Source organism: Sapajus apella, unplaced genomic scaffold (assembly GCF_009761245.1).
Source record: "Sapajus apella isolate SASKATOON/1434 unplaced genomic scaffold, GSC_monkey_1.0 scaffold16, whole genome shotgun sequence".
Lineage (NCBI taxonomy): Eukaryota > Metazoa > Chordata > Mammalia > Primates > Cebidae > Sapajus > Sapajus apella.
Window position 1 is genome coordinate 20,679,867 of NW_022436956.1, and position 12,553 is coordinate 20,692,419.

General features: G+C 38.3%; 3 pseudogenes; 2 read left to right on the forward strand and 1 right to left on the reverse strand.

The window, feature by feature from the left end:
- Positions 1-514: 514 nt before the first annotated feature.
- Positions 515-1,573, forward strand: LOC116556259 (annotated as a pseudogene).
- Positions 1,574-3,060: 1,487 nt separating this feature from the next.
- On the forward strand, positions 3,061-3,179 carry LOC116556438 (annotated as a pseudogene).
- A 6,086-nt stretch (positions 3,180-9,265) lies between these two features.
- On the reverse strand, positions 9,266-12,060 carry LOC116555917 (annotated as a pseudogene).
- Between the last annotated feature and the right edge of the window lie 493 nt (positions 12,061-12,553).

Sequence of the window (12,553 nt, forward strand, 5' to 3'; positions counted from 1 at the left end):
AGGAGTTGGGAATGGAAATAGGGTTGGGGAATGAAATAATATAACATGAAACAAGAGAGGTTTTACATCAACCAATGGTAATATGCCAAGAATTAACTAAGGAGTGTAATTAATTCAATTCAGTAAATGCAAGGACCAAAGAGAAAACAAAATAAAAAATGGTAAAACCTGAATTAAAAAACAAACCTCACAGGCCTTTAAATGTATATACTCATGACTTCTTGATTCTCTTACTGTTGACCTTGACCTAGCAATTTTGTTTGCAGCAGTTCACTTTCACTAAAAGTAAACCTAAGAGCAATTCATAAGAGCTATTTTCCAATTAGGCTCTATATTATCTCCTAAATCCTATCACTTTGCAACATGTGGTATAACTGTTTCACACTGAATTCCCTCATTAGCTCATGCTATATTCTTTTTGCTTTATGAAAACATTTGTATGAGTAACCCCAGAACTCCAGCCTTCTGGGGTCACCTTTCTCCTTAATATCTAATTAAAATAAATCACATTTTGTGAAGAGACGAAGACTGACTGGTTGTGGCCCTGTTGCTGACCTCGAGCAGCAGTCAGCTTCTCCGAGTAGAACCCAGGAACAGGAAACTCAGAATCGAATCTCCTCTCCCTTCCCACTCCTGTGAGATTTTTTTGATCTTCAGCTACATTTTCAGCTCTGTGAGAATTCTTATCATCAAACACAATGGCCAGCAATGTTACCAACAAGACAGATCCTTGCTCCGTGAACTTCCGTGTGTTCACTGAAAATCTCAACACTCCTGTCGTCAAGAAGTCTGAAGTGGAGGCAATCTTTTCAAAATCTGGTAAAATTGTGGGCTGCTCTGTTCATACGGGCTTTGCCTTCGTCTACTATGTGAATGAGAGAAGTACCCGGGCTACTGGGCAGGAGAGGATGGAAGAACGATTGCTGGCCAGGTTTTAGAGAGTAACCTGGCTGCAGAGCCAAAAGTGAACCAAGGAAAAACAGATGTGAGGCGATCTGCAGTGGAGATGTACAGCTCCTCTTTTGACTTGGGCTATGACTTTCAACGGGATTATTACGATAGGATGTACAGTAGCCCAGCGCGACTTCCTCCTCCTCCTATTGCTAGGGCTGTAGTTCCCTCAAAACATCAGCGTTTATCAGGAAACACCTCATGAAGGGGCAAAAGTGGCTTCAATTCTAAGAGTGGACAGCAGGGATCTTCCAAGTCTGGAAAGTTGAAAGGAGACGACCTTCAGGCCATTAAGAAGGAGATGACCCAGATAAAACAAGAAGTGGGTTCTTTACTGGATAACCTGGAAAAAACTGAAAGGAACAGAGCAAACAATCAGTAGAGGTGAAGAATGGTAAGTCAGAAGATGAGCAGAGCAGCAGCTCTGTGAAGAAAGATGAGACTAATGTGAAGACGGAGTCTGAGAGGGGTGCAGGTGACTCGGCTGAGGAGGGGGACCTACTGGATGATGATGGTAATGAAGATGGGGGATGACCAGCTGGAGTTGATCAAGGATGATGAGAAAGAGGCTGAAGAAGGAGAGGATGACAGACACAGCACCAATGGCGAAAATGACTCTTAAGCACATAGTGGGGTTTAGAAATCTTATCCCATTATTCCTTTACCGAGGCGCTCGTCTAAGATCAAATTTTTCACCAGATCTTCTCCCCTAGTATCTTCAGCACATGCTCACTGTTCTCTCCCGTGTTCATTAATTCATATTGCCCTGCGCCTAGTCCCATTTTCACTTCCTTTGATGCTCCTAGTTTTAAGTCTTACCCTGTAATTTTTGCTTTTAATTTTGATACCTCTTTATGATTTAACAATAAAAAGGATGTATGTTTTTTTTAAAAAAAAAAAAAAAAAAAGCAAAAAAAGAAACCAAAGTTCTTCTTTTACTATAGGAAATTCAAGTCCTTCCTGTGTTTAAGGTTCCTTTGAGGGGCTCACATGGCTTGGTTGTCACTTGTCACCTTACATTAATGGCTGCTGTTCTATGGCTGCTCTCTGAAAACCACTGGCCAATTTATTACTATATGTTCCACTTCTTTCAGCTTTGCTTTGCCAACTAATGCTGATGCTGGAGAGCAGGCACTTGATTTCATTGAAGGCAATGAATAACACATAAAAAGAAAACCTAAAAATTTACAGCGGGCATCACGGCTCTTACAGGCCATCAGCCTGGGAGCTCCCTTTGGCCACCTTCGCCCTTACATTCTCCTGAAATATCTACTCAGATTTGAGTCCTTTCTTCCGTCTTCCACTCTTTACCAGCCCCATGAAGATTACCTGGAAAAAAAAATTTGACATCGAAATAACTCTGAATCCTCCCAACACTCCCTCCTGTTTGAATATGGGTTATGCTTAGTAATTACTTCAAATAATTAAATTTGGAAAAGAAAACATGCTAAGAATCAAAACTAATTCTGGATAAAACTGTTAATTATATATGAGAAGTACAGAACAGGAAAATGTGTACACTTACTATATGATAATACTAAGAAATCACGCTAATTATTTTAGGTATAATGATTTTTTTTGTTTGAGACGAAGTTTTGCTCTTTTTGCCCAGGCTGGAGTGCAATGGCACAATCTCAACTCACCGCAACCTCTGCCTCCTGGGTTCAAGCGATTCTCCTGCCACAGCCTCTGAAGTAGCTGGGATTACAGGGATGTACCACCATGCCCAGCTAATTTTGTATTTTTAGTAGAGACAGGGTTTCTCCATGTTGGTCAGGCTGGTCTTGAACTCTTGACGTCAGGTGATCCACCCACTTCAGCCTCCCAAAGTCCTGGGATTATAGGTGTGAGCCACTGTGCCTGGCCTAAAGTCTTAATCTTTTAAGATACATAGTGACATATTTACAGAAGAGAAATGATATGTTGTTTGGGGATTGCTACGAAATAATCTGTGGGAGAAGAGAGCAGACAGAGGTATAAACCACATAAGAGTAGAGTCAACTATTGAAGTTTGGTGAAGGTCTGTGGAAGGTCACCACACTAGTCTCTTAACTTTTGATTATGTCTTAAATTATTAAAAAATTATAAAAAATTTTAAAAAAATTTTTAGTCCATGGCCATACCACCCTGAACGTGCCCGATCTCATCTGATCTTGGAAGCTAAGCAGGGTCAGGCCTGGTCAGTACTTGGATGGGAGACCAGCTGGGGATACTGGGTGCTGTAGGCTTTCAAAAATAAATAAATAAATAATTTTTAAATAAATGTCTGCTGAGATATATCCGCCCTCAATGAGAACCATTTACACTATTAAACAAATTAGTTACCATCTCCATTTGACTTATTTGCATTATCTACATTATTTAAAAATGCAAGATACTTGTGTTATAATTGTACAACTAAAGAGGTATTTTAATGACCTTACTAAAGCAGACTAAAGGTCTGTTCAAAGATGATTTCCTGTCACCTCTGACACCTTCTGCTGTCAACTTTAAACCTTTATGGCGCGAAAACAACATTGTAAAGTTCTCCCTCACTAAGCACCCTGCTACACATACAGACATGTAGAAAAAAGAACAATATAATAATCAAAATATTAACAATGGTCTTCTCTGTACAGAACTGTTATTTTCTAAGATATTCACCTGTTATTTTATAATCAGAAAAAAATGACATACCAAAGTAAAAAATACATATAAAACAAACAAAAAGATTGTCAAAAGAAGACAATAAGAAAAGCTGCCTTAAAAAAAAGCAAACCAGTTACCCAAAAATGCAAATAAGGCTAGTCCTAACCTAAAGAGTTAATGAGGGCACTTATAAAGTTATTCTCCATTGTGGACCAAGGATATTTCATCGAGTGTCCACTTGACCTACACAAAATACTCCCAAAGATCTTGATCCTCTTCTAAATTCACTGAGTGGGCTTCTGGTTACTAATTCAATTTGCCAGGGCCCTCATGCTGGAAAAAGGAATGCTCCCTACAACATATATTAATATGGTATTTTGGTCATTAGAAAAGAAGATCTTAATATACATTGATCAGCATTCTGAATTAACACATCAATCCCTTATGTGTTTGGTTGGAATAAGTTCCTCCTCAAGGGATTAGTCTGCTGATGATAATTTGAAAGCAAACTTCTGGGCCTGTAGCATGAAGCCTAAAATTTAGGTACCCAACTGAGACGCTGCTCTAGAGTTTCTGAGTCGAGCAGTTGGCCCAACATCCTCAATGACATCTATCCCTGATTCATCATTACTCTACAACAAGGACTGGCCAGAATTAAGACCGTAAAAATCTTTCGCTCATCTGTTTACTCATTCACTAACACTTACTAGGTCCCTATTAGAGCCTAGCATGTCCCCTTTCTTAGCTCGCCATGCTTCATCCAAGTTGACTTTTCTGATAGTTCCAAGAATACACTAAGTTCTTTGCTACCACAAGGCCATTGTTCTTTGTGCCTCCTACAGCCTTCTTCCCATGTTCCTGGACTACCCTGCCACCTAATCAAGGCACCTGCACTAACCATCCATTTTAAAGTAGCCTTTCTCCTCCTCAGCACCCACCATAATTTGTCTTTATCACATCTGTTTAATGTTACAATTCCTCATTTACTTATGTATTGTCTGGCTTACACATTAGAACATAAACTCCATGAGGGCAGGGATATGTCTAAGTCCTTGCTAGATCCCTAATTTTTAGAACAATACTCAACACAAACTAGGATCCTCAATAAATATGGATTAAGTAAAACAATGAATTCTTAATTATAAATTTTCTATCAAATAAATAATATCTAATTTAATTCTGCAGAAATGTAGGTGTGTGCTATCCTATTTAAGCAGTTTAAGCTATATATTTTCAAAGAAGAAATTTCCAAAGCATGGACCATTCTCCCATATAACTTGAGAATTCTTTGTAATCAATTGTCTACAACATCCATTCCCAAGGGTCTTTTGGTAACTCAGTGTATAAAAGTGGATGTCATGCTTTTCTCAAAAACTGCTCTTAACCACAGGAAACACATATCTGTATTAGTCAAACCTAAAATAGACTTAGGATTTAATTTAAATAAATTTACAAAATTTTCATATAATATCTGAAACTCTAAAAAAATTTTGAAACTCATACCTGCCCCTTCTCCCCATCCATCCTCAGAAAACCAGTGTTTGAACATCAGGCTTCATGGCTAAAGGTCACAATTAACCACTTCAGAACATCAAAAGTGGAAAACCAAAGGTCAAATAACCAAAGAATCTGCAGCATTCCTAGAAAGACTGTATAAAATCAACAATAGTATAAAACACATGAAGAAAGCATCTTCATTTATGCTCTGATCATTAACAGATTGCATAATTTCATTAACTAGATTCTATAAGGCTTTTTTGGGGATATTTCTGAAGTCCTTTCATTTACTAACTTGCAAAACAAGAATAATTTGAGAAGTATAGCATGTAATTTCTCTCTCTCTTCTGCTGCCCTAGGAAACGGTTTCAGACAAAAGTCCCAGACATAAATATACCACTGAGTCCCAAACTCCAACTCAGGGACTGATATATGCCCCAGATGAAGTCTGTGTGTTTTTAAGTCAATTTAAAGTAAGAACATAATTGGATTTCTATGTAGAAAATACAGACATAACTGAATTTTTCATGACACTAAATGTATTCAATTTAAAGTGCCTGTCCTTTATTGTGAAATTCTGTCCTTTGGGTGTTTTAAAATGTCTTTTCTTTTATAAAATGATGGTGATAGCCGGTGATGTTTTTAACATACTTATTTGGCAAAATAAAAGTTGGCAACTTCTACCCATTGAATGTTTTTGAAAAGGTACTATTCATAAAGCCCAGTGCTGTGTAAAACAAATATTGATGGCCTAAAGAGGAACAAGGTTTTCTAGGAAGAGTTGGCTCTGAGGCGTCCCACATTTCTGGAAGTTTATATTTCAACAAAAATAGCTGAACAGTGGCAACCTTTGCTCCTATTCCGCTTCAGTGAGGCTAAGATTTTTCTTCATCGTGTCCTTAAGATCTATGCTATCTGTCAGTTCTGAAATTGTCTGCTAGCTGTTACTTACAAACAAAATGATTGGGCTATCATGTCAACCTATTTTCACAAAAAAATCTGAAGGCAGAATAAGGTAGAGTGATGTAACAAGGTATCTTAGAGCCCATAGGATGGTAAAGATAAGAAAGTGCATAAGAAAAACGAATGATTTGGACAGTATAACCAAGATGAGTTAAAGTATAAAACTGCATGCAGTCTCTAATTTAACCATTCTGTTGCTCAATAGGAATTGTAAGCTGGTTAAGTGATATTCAGAATGGAAGTTTTCCACAGAAACAAAACAAAGCTAGGTTCCAAGACGGCCTACATGGACCTACTAATTTAGATTATCCAAGGAGTACAACTCAGAATTCAGCAGCATGTCTTTCCCCATCTCATATAACTAAAAGTGGAGGTAAGAAGGCAAGACACTCCTAAAAGGAATTAATTTGTTAAATTTCCTTTATCTATAAACAAAAACTGCAATTCCTTATACTACTTGGATGCTGACATAAAAGAAAGCACTTCCCTAAATTATCTATTTCCTGTTGCTCCAAATTGAGAAACAAAAGGAATTTACTCTTCCGGAGGGCACAAGCAAGGGTCCCAGAGCTCAGCGCCTCCAAGCTGGTCCCATTACATATTGGTCCTAAAACAAATGATTCTAAAAATGGATCATGGATAATTATGCATCTTTGTATGTGCACGTGTATGGGTGTGTATGTGAGATAAAATACACATCACATAAATTTACCCTTTCGTTATTTTTGACTGTACAGTGCAGTTGCATTAAGTACAGTCACACTGTTGTGTAACCAAAATCATCTTTCTTATCCTGGATGCTCAAGGATTCTGCAGGCTGCTCATGGCATGCTTTGATTTGTACAGTAATACATTTTGCTCCACACTCTGGGAGCACCTGATTCACATACTTGTCTGCTGTAGCCTAGTCAGTGGTATAACCTAGTGATTAAATTGCTAAACTGATTAAATTACCCTGAAAACCAAGTTGTCTTGGGTCCTCTGCATTCAACTTGACGTGTCAACTGTGAAATGCCTGTGTTCCAGTGGAATGAAAAATTATAATCCTCCCACTTTTTTTTTCTTTGAAACAATGTCTCACTCTGCTACCCAAGCTAGAGTGCAGCAGTGCAATATGTCTCACTGCAGCACTGACCTCCCCGGCTCAAGCAATGCTCTCGTCTCAGCCTACCCGGCTCAAGGGATCCTCTCACCTCAGCCTCCTGAATAGCTGGGACTACAGGTGCACATCACCATGCCCACCATGCCCAGTTAATTCTGGGTTTTTGTTGTTGTTTTTTTGTTTCTGTAGAGATGAAATTTTGAAGCCACAGCAGTCCTTTACGCAATAGAAAATGCTCAACCAAAGAGGAATTCTTCATTTATGTTACCACCATGGCTATCTATACTTCTGCTATGAGCCACATAAAATTAAATGCTTTGTTCAAATACTTAAAGCTCAACTAATTTTCACAATATTCATACAGCATACAGTTGGCCCTCTATACCTGTGGGTTCCACATCCATAGCTTCAACCAATCGTGGATGGAAAATATTTTTCTAAAAAATTGTGTCTGTACTGAACATGTACAGACTTTTTTCCTTGTCATTTATTCCCTAAACAATACACTAACACAACTATTTACATAGCATTTACATTGTATTCATTATTATGTAAGTAATCTAGAAATGATTTAAAGTATCCAAGAGGATGTACTTAGGTTTTATGTAAATACTACACCATTTTATATCAAGGATTGGAGCATCCATGAATTTGGGTATCTGCAAGAGGTCCTGAAACCAAACCTCCATGGATACCAAGGGATGATGGTATTTATCAATAGATAGCTAGCATAATTGCTTTGGCACTCATCAGCGGATATAGAACATAATAACTTTTGTCCTCATCAATAGATATGAAATATAAGTTTTTGCAATCAATAAGACAAAATTGCACTTGAATATTACAACTATTATTTGTTCTTCAAGGCATACACATATAAGAACAGCAGTTCACACAAAGCAAACTTCAATTTCCCTCTAAATTTGTAAGCTGTTTTCTTAACAGAGATATATTGTTTTGTAAATAAGGAAACACAGGTGCCTCATGATTCATTCTTCTCTCCTATGGCTCAATTGCTAAAAAAAAAAAAAAAAAAAAAATGGAGATCTTTCTTGCCCACATATTCAGTACCATGGCAAAGGGCACTCAGATAACACTGATTTTAGACTATCAGGAAAGAATACAACTTACAAACAGTTCGACTTACTGCCTTTTTCTTTTTCAAGCTTTAAAAGACCATTATTAATCTTAAATATTCATGACTCATGGGTTAAAACATTTATCAATTTAATACCAATAGCTTATTTTGTTTAGATGAGGCTTTAGCTGTTATCTTTACCACTTTTATGTCCGATGGAAGAGAATTCTACATTATCTAACTTTTTACATTCTCCTTTACAGATGTTTTGAACCACAGTATCTAGCTATCTTAGGAAATTTCAACGACAGTCCATTAACAGGCTTTCCAGAAAGTTTCCCATCACTGAAAAGACCCACTGGCTTTCTTAGCCATTACCACAATCAGCATATAAATAACCTACTGTGAGAAGCACATTCCAATAATGATGACGTTGAATGACCTCAAGTGTATAGCAGAATTATTCCAATGGAAAATCTTAAATAATTGAAAACTAATTGGAATCTCTTCAAGAAAGACATTAATGGGGAACATGGAGGCACAGAAAGGATTATTTATAAAGAATGTACGAAGGAGACCTGATACTTATACCTAAATAACAAACAAACTGGCTAATTTTTTATACACATTCTATTAAAGCCCAAATGAAAATTGGGCTTTAAAGTTTAGAATTTAAAGCTTCAAGAAAATTACAATAAATCACTTTCTCTAAAATTTGTGTCTTCCATGGTTCAAAAATGTTCCTAATGCTATAATTTAATTTTATATGAAGATACTATTTTTTAAAATATCTCCATGTATATCTTGTTGACTTTTTTTTATTATTTATTTATTTGAGACAGAGTCTTGCTCTGTCATCAGACTGGAGTGCAGTGGCACAATCTCGGCTCACTGCAACCTCCACTTCCTGTGTTCAAGCAATTCTTCTACCTCAGCCTCCCAAGCAGCTGAGACTACAGGCACCTGCTATCACGCTCGGCTAATTTTTATCTCTTTAGTAGAGATGGGGTTTCACCACATTGGCCAGACTGGTCTCGAACTCCTGACCTTGTGATCCACCCACCTTGGCCTTCCAAAGTGCTGGGATTATAGGCGTAAGCCACCACACCTGGCCTGATATTTTTTTAACTCACAAATAAATACCTTGAAATGCTGTCTAGAGAAATTGCTCCTACATACTTAATTATGGAAGATTCAAGCAATTCTGAGTTTTTATAGCACCCTCAAACTGAAAAAGCTTCAAAATCAGCCATTTTTTTTCTTAATTACTTATTTATTTAAGAAATACAGACAAGGTCTTGCTATGTTGCCCAGGCTGGTCTAAAACTTCTGGCCTCAAGGAGTCCTCCCGCCTCAGCCTCTCACAATGCTGTGCCCAGCCAAAACAAGCCAATTTAATACCCTTAAGCAATCAAAATGTAATGCTAAGGAAAATAATACAAGCCAAAACCAAAGTGCAAAAGCAAAAGCCTTTTTGCTATAGGTTTTAATTGAAAAGATTTTTGAACTAATGGGATCCTTTCCCAAGGGCAGGCTGAAAATATAAAAAATGAAATGACAGAGGCTTCCCATGTTTCTATCCTTCCTTAGGCAACTTCTTATCCTATTTCAGTTTCTTGAAACATCTCTGGTTAAGACTCTTGTGATTAAAAAGACAAAAACATGTGTTTATAGACGTCCATCAGATTCATCTTTAAAGGTGAAGTCACATACCAGAGACTGGTGGTCTGAAGGATAATTGAAGGATGGTAGCCAGTTGGGTCCAATCTGTTCTTTGGTGAGCAGATCAAGAGCTGACCTTACATTTAGAGCATGTTTAGAATACCAGATACAATCCAGGGTGTGCCTGCCCTCCCCTGGTGTCCAGATCTTCCAGGTAGTATACGGGGTATCTGTCTGCCCACCAGCATTCGGCAGCTTGTAGGCATGTTCAGGTTGAGGCTGTAGGAAGCAAAGTGTTTCTAGACCTCTTTGGTTCTGCATCGAAGTTCCCATAAACAATAAGGGGAATCTTGCCTCCTTGGGTGATGTTTTGCAGGTTCTGAAGGTCACAGCCTTGAGCTGATCGAAACCACTTCTAGCCAGTGTGTGCTTTTACATGGGTGACAGTGATACACAACTGTTGGTCTGATTCCTTGCCCTCTAGGAACTGGGCAATGGCTACCTGATTGGTTTTCAATGGGTATAAACCTAACATTGGTACTGCTGACTAGTTTAATTTGGTTTTGGAGGAAAATTAGGTACAGCTTTCTGGTCCATTGTTGTGTTCTATACCTAGACAAGATGACCAGGGCTTAGGGAAAAAATGTGCCTTGAGAGCCCAGGCTAGTGAGGAGTGGTTGGAAGTGTCAAAATACCGGTCTACCTCTTGGAAGCACAATGTAACAGGCTGGTAGACTAGGATGAGATATTTCCTTTCTTCTCACTTGAGTGCTTCAACAGGGCATTGTACAAAGTTGTCTTTGTCTTTCCAACAGCTTGGACAAAGTTGTTCCATTGCATGGCCCTAATAGGTAGGTAGTTACTGGAGCAATCTGTACCCAGATCCACAAAATCTCTCTAGAGCCAGGAAGGTTAATTATGCAGGACAGCCCTGCATTCCTCAAAAAGCTCTTTGGGATCTATGTGCTCCAAATGTTCGAGGTCAGGAAATACCAAACACTCGGTGCAGGAGGCAGCACTGCTGTTCCGTGTCTTGGCGAGAGCACCAGAGTCTGCTCATGCTATTTCAGTCATACTTCGAGTACCCATACAACCGTTCTGCTTTTCACCTTCTCTACAGTCTTCACTAAGTTACACGAGATATTCAACACTTTATTATAAAATAGGCTTTCTATGAGATGATTTTGCCCAAATATAGGCTAATGTAAGTGATCTGAGCACATTTAAGGTAGGCTAGGCTAACATGTTTGGTAGGCCAAATGTATTAAATGCATTTTTTACTTAATAATTTCAACTTTCGATGGGTTTGTTGGGATGTAACCCCATCGTAAGTTAAAGAGCATCTGTACTGATTTGTTCACCTTGAGTTTAATAGTGGGAAAATACACCTGGATGATCCTAAGAATACAGCTTCCAGGACAATTACCGCAAAAATCGAACCACTACCGAATGAGAGGCCCCCCAAGAGCACTAGAATGGCAAGCTCTACTAAGCAAATATACCGATCATTTTTCAAGCTGTAGTTATATTTAAACCAATTTTCACTGCAGTTCATTTCACAGAAATTACTTCATAGCTTCAGGAATCCCCTGTGAAATCCTAAATACCAGCACTACAAATTTAAACTTATTTTTAAGCAGACTTAATAAATAATGAACTAATCACTGACCCAGCATGTCTTCATATATACCTGCATTAGACTGGTTTTGCTTAACTCACAAGCTGCCAGTTATTTTATTAAAATTCAACACAAGGTCTATTAAAGGACAATAGAATTAGCTACACAATGAAGATACAGAACAGAGGATTAAAGCAGTAAAATGCTTGTTCATGTAACAGATTTAAAATGAACACCAGGAGTTAAAATTTTTAAGCTAATTGGCATGGCTCAAACAGGTAAACTAGTGAATAAACCAGTCAGTTGTGTGGAAGAAACCTTGAGGCATTAACAGCAGTATCTGGTTCCCACGAACCTCTTACCTTAAGCCCAGTGTTTTCTTATCTATCATTGCATTAGAATTTGACATTCCCGAAAGCCAAATAAGGGCAAACCCTTTTGCCAAGGGTTTAGCTGGAAATAGTAAGCCAAGTCAAGTTTGCACTGTTAGTGAAGTTTACAGCAGTCCCCAGCATGATGTAGGCAGTCATAGGCATTCAGTGAATGCTCATTTAAGATCATGCCTCCAGCCTCATAAGTAAACATAGTACCCTTTATGGTCTTTTTTTTTTTTTTTTTTTTTTTTTTTTGAGACAGAGTCTCTCTGTTGCCCAGGCTGGAGTGAAGTGGCATAATCTCAGTTCACTGCAACCTCCACCTCCCAGGTTCAAGCAGTTCCCCTGCCCAGCCTCCCAAGTAGCTGGGACTACAGGCATGTGTCACCATGCCAAGCTAATTTTCTGTATTTTCAGTGGCAATGGGGTTTCACCATGTTAGCCAGGATGGTCTCGATCTCTTGGCCTTGTGATCCACCCACCTCGGCCTCCCAAAGTGCTAAAATTACAGGCATGAGCCACTGCGCCCAGCCCCTTTATTATCAGTATTCATTAGCTATCATTACAGGATGCTCACTGTGCTGAGCTCAGAACTGCATGAATAGCATTTAATTCCAACAACAATTTGTTACGTAACATTATTAACCTCGTTTTACAGATATGGAAACTGAGACTTAGGA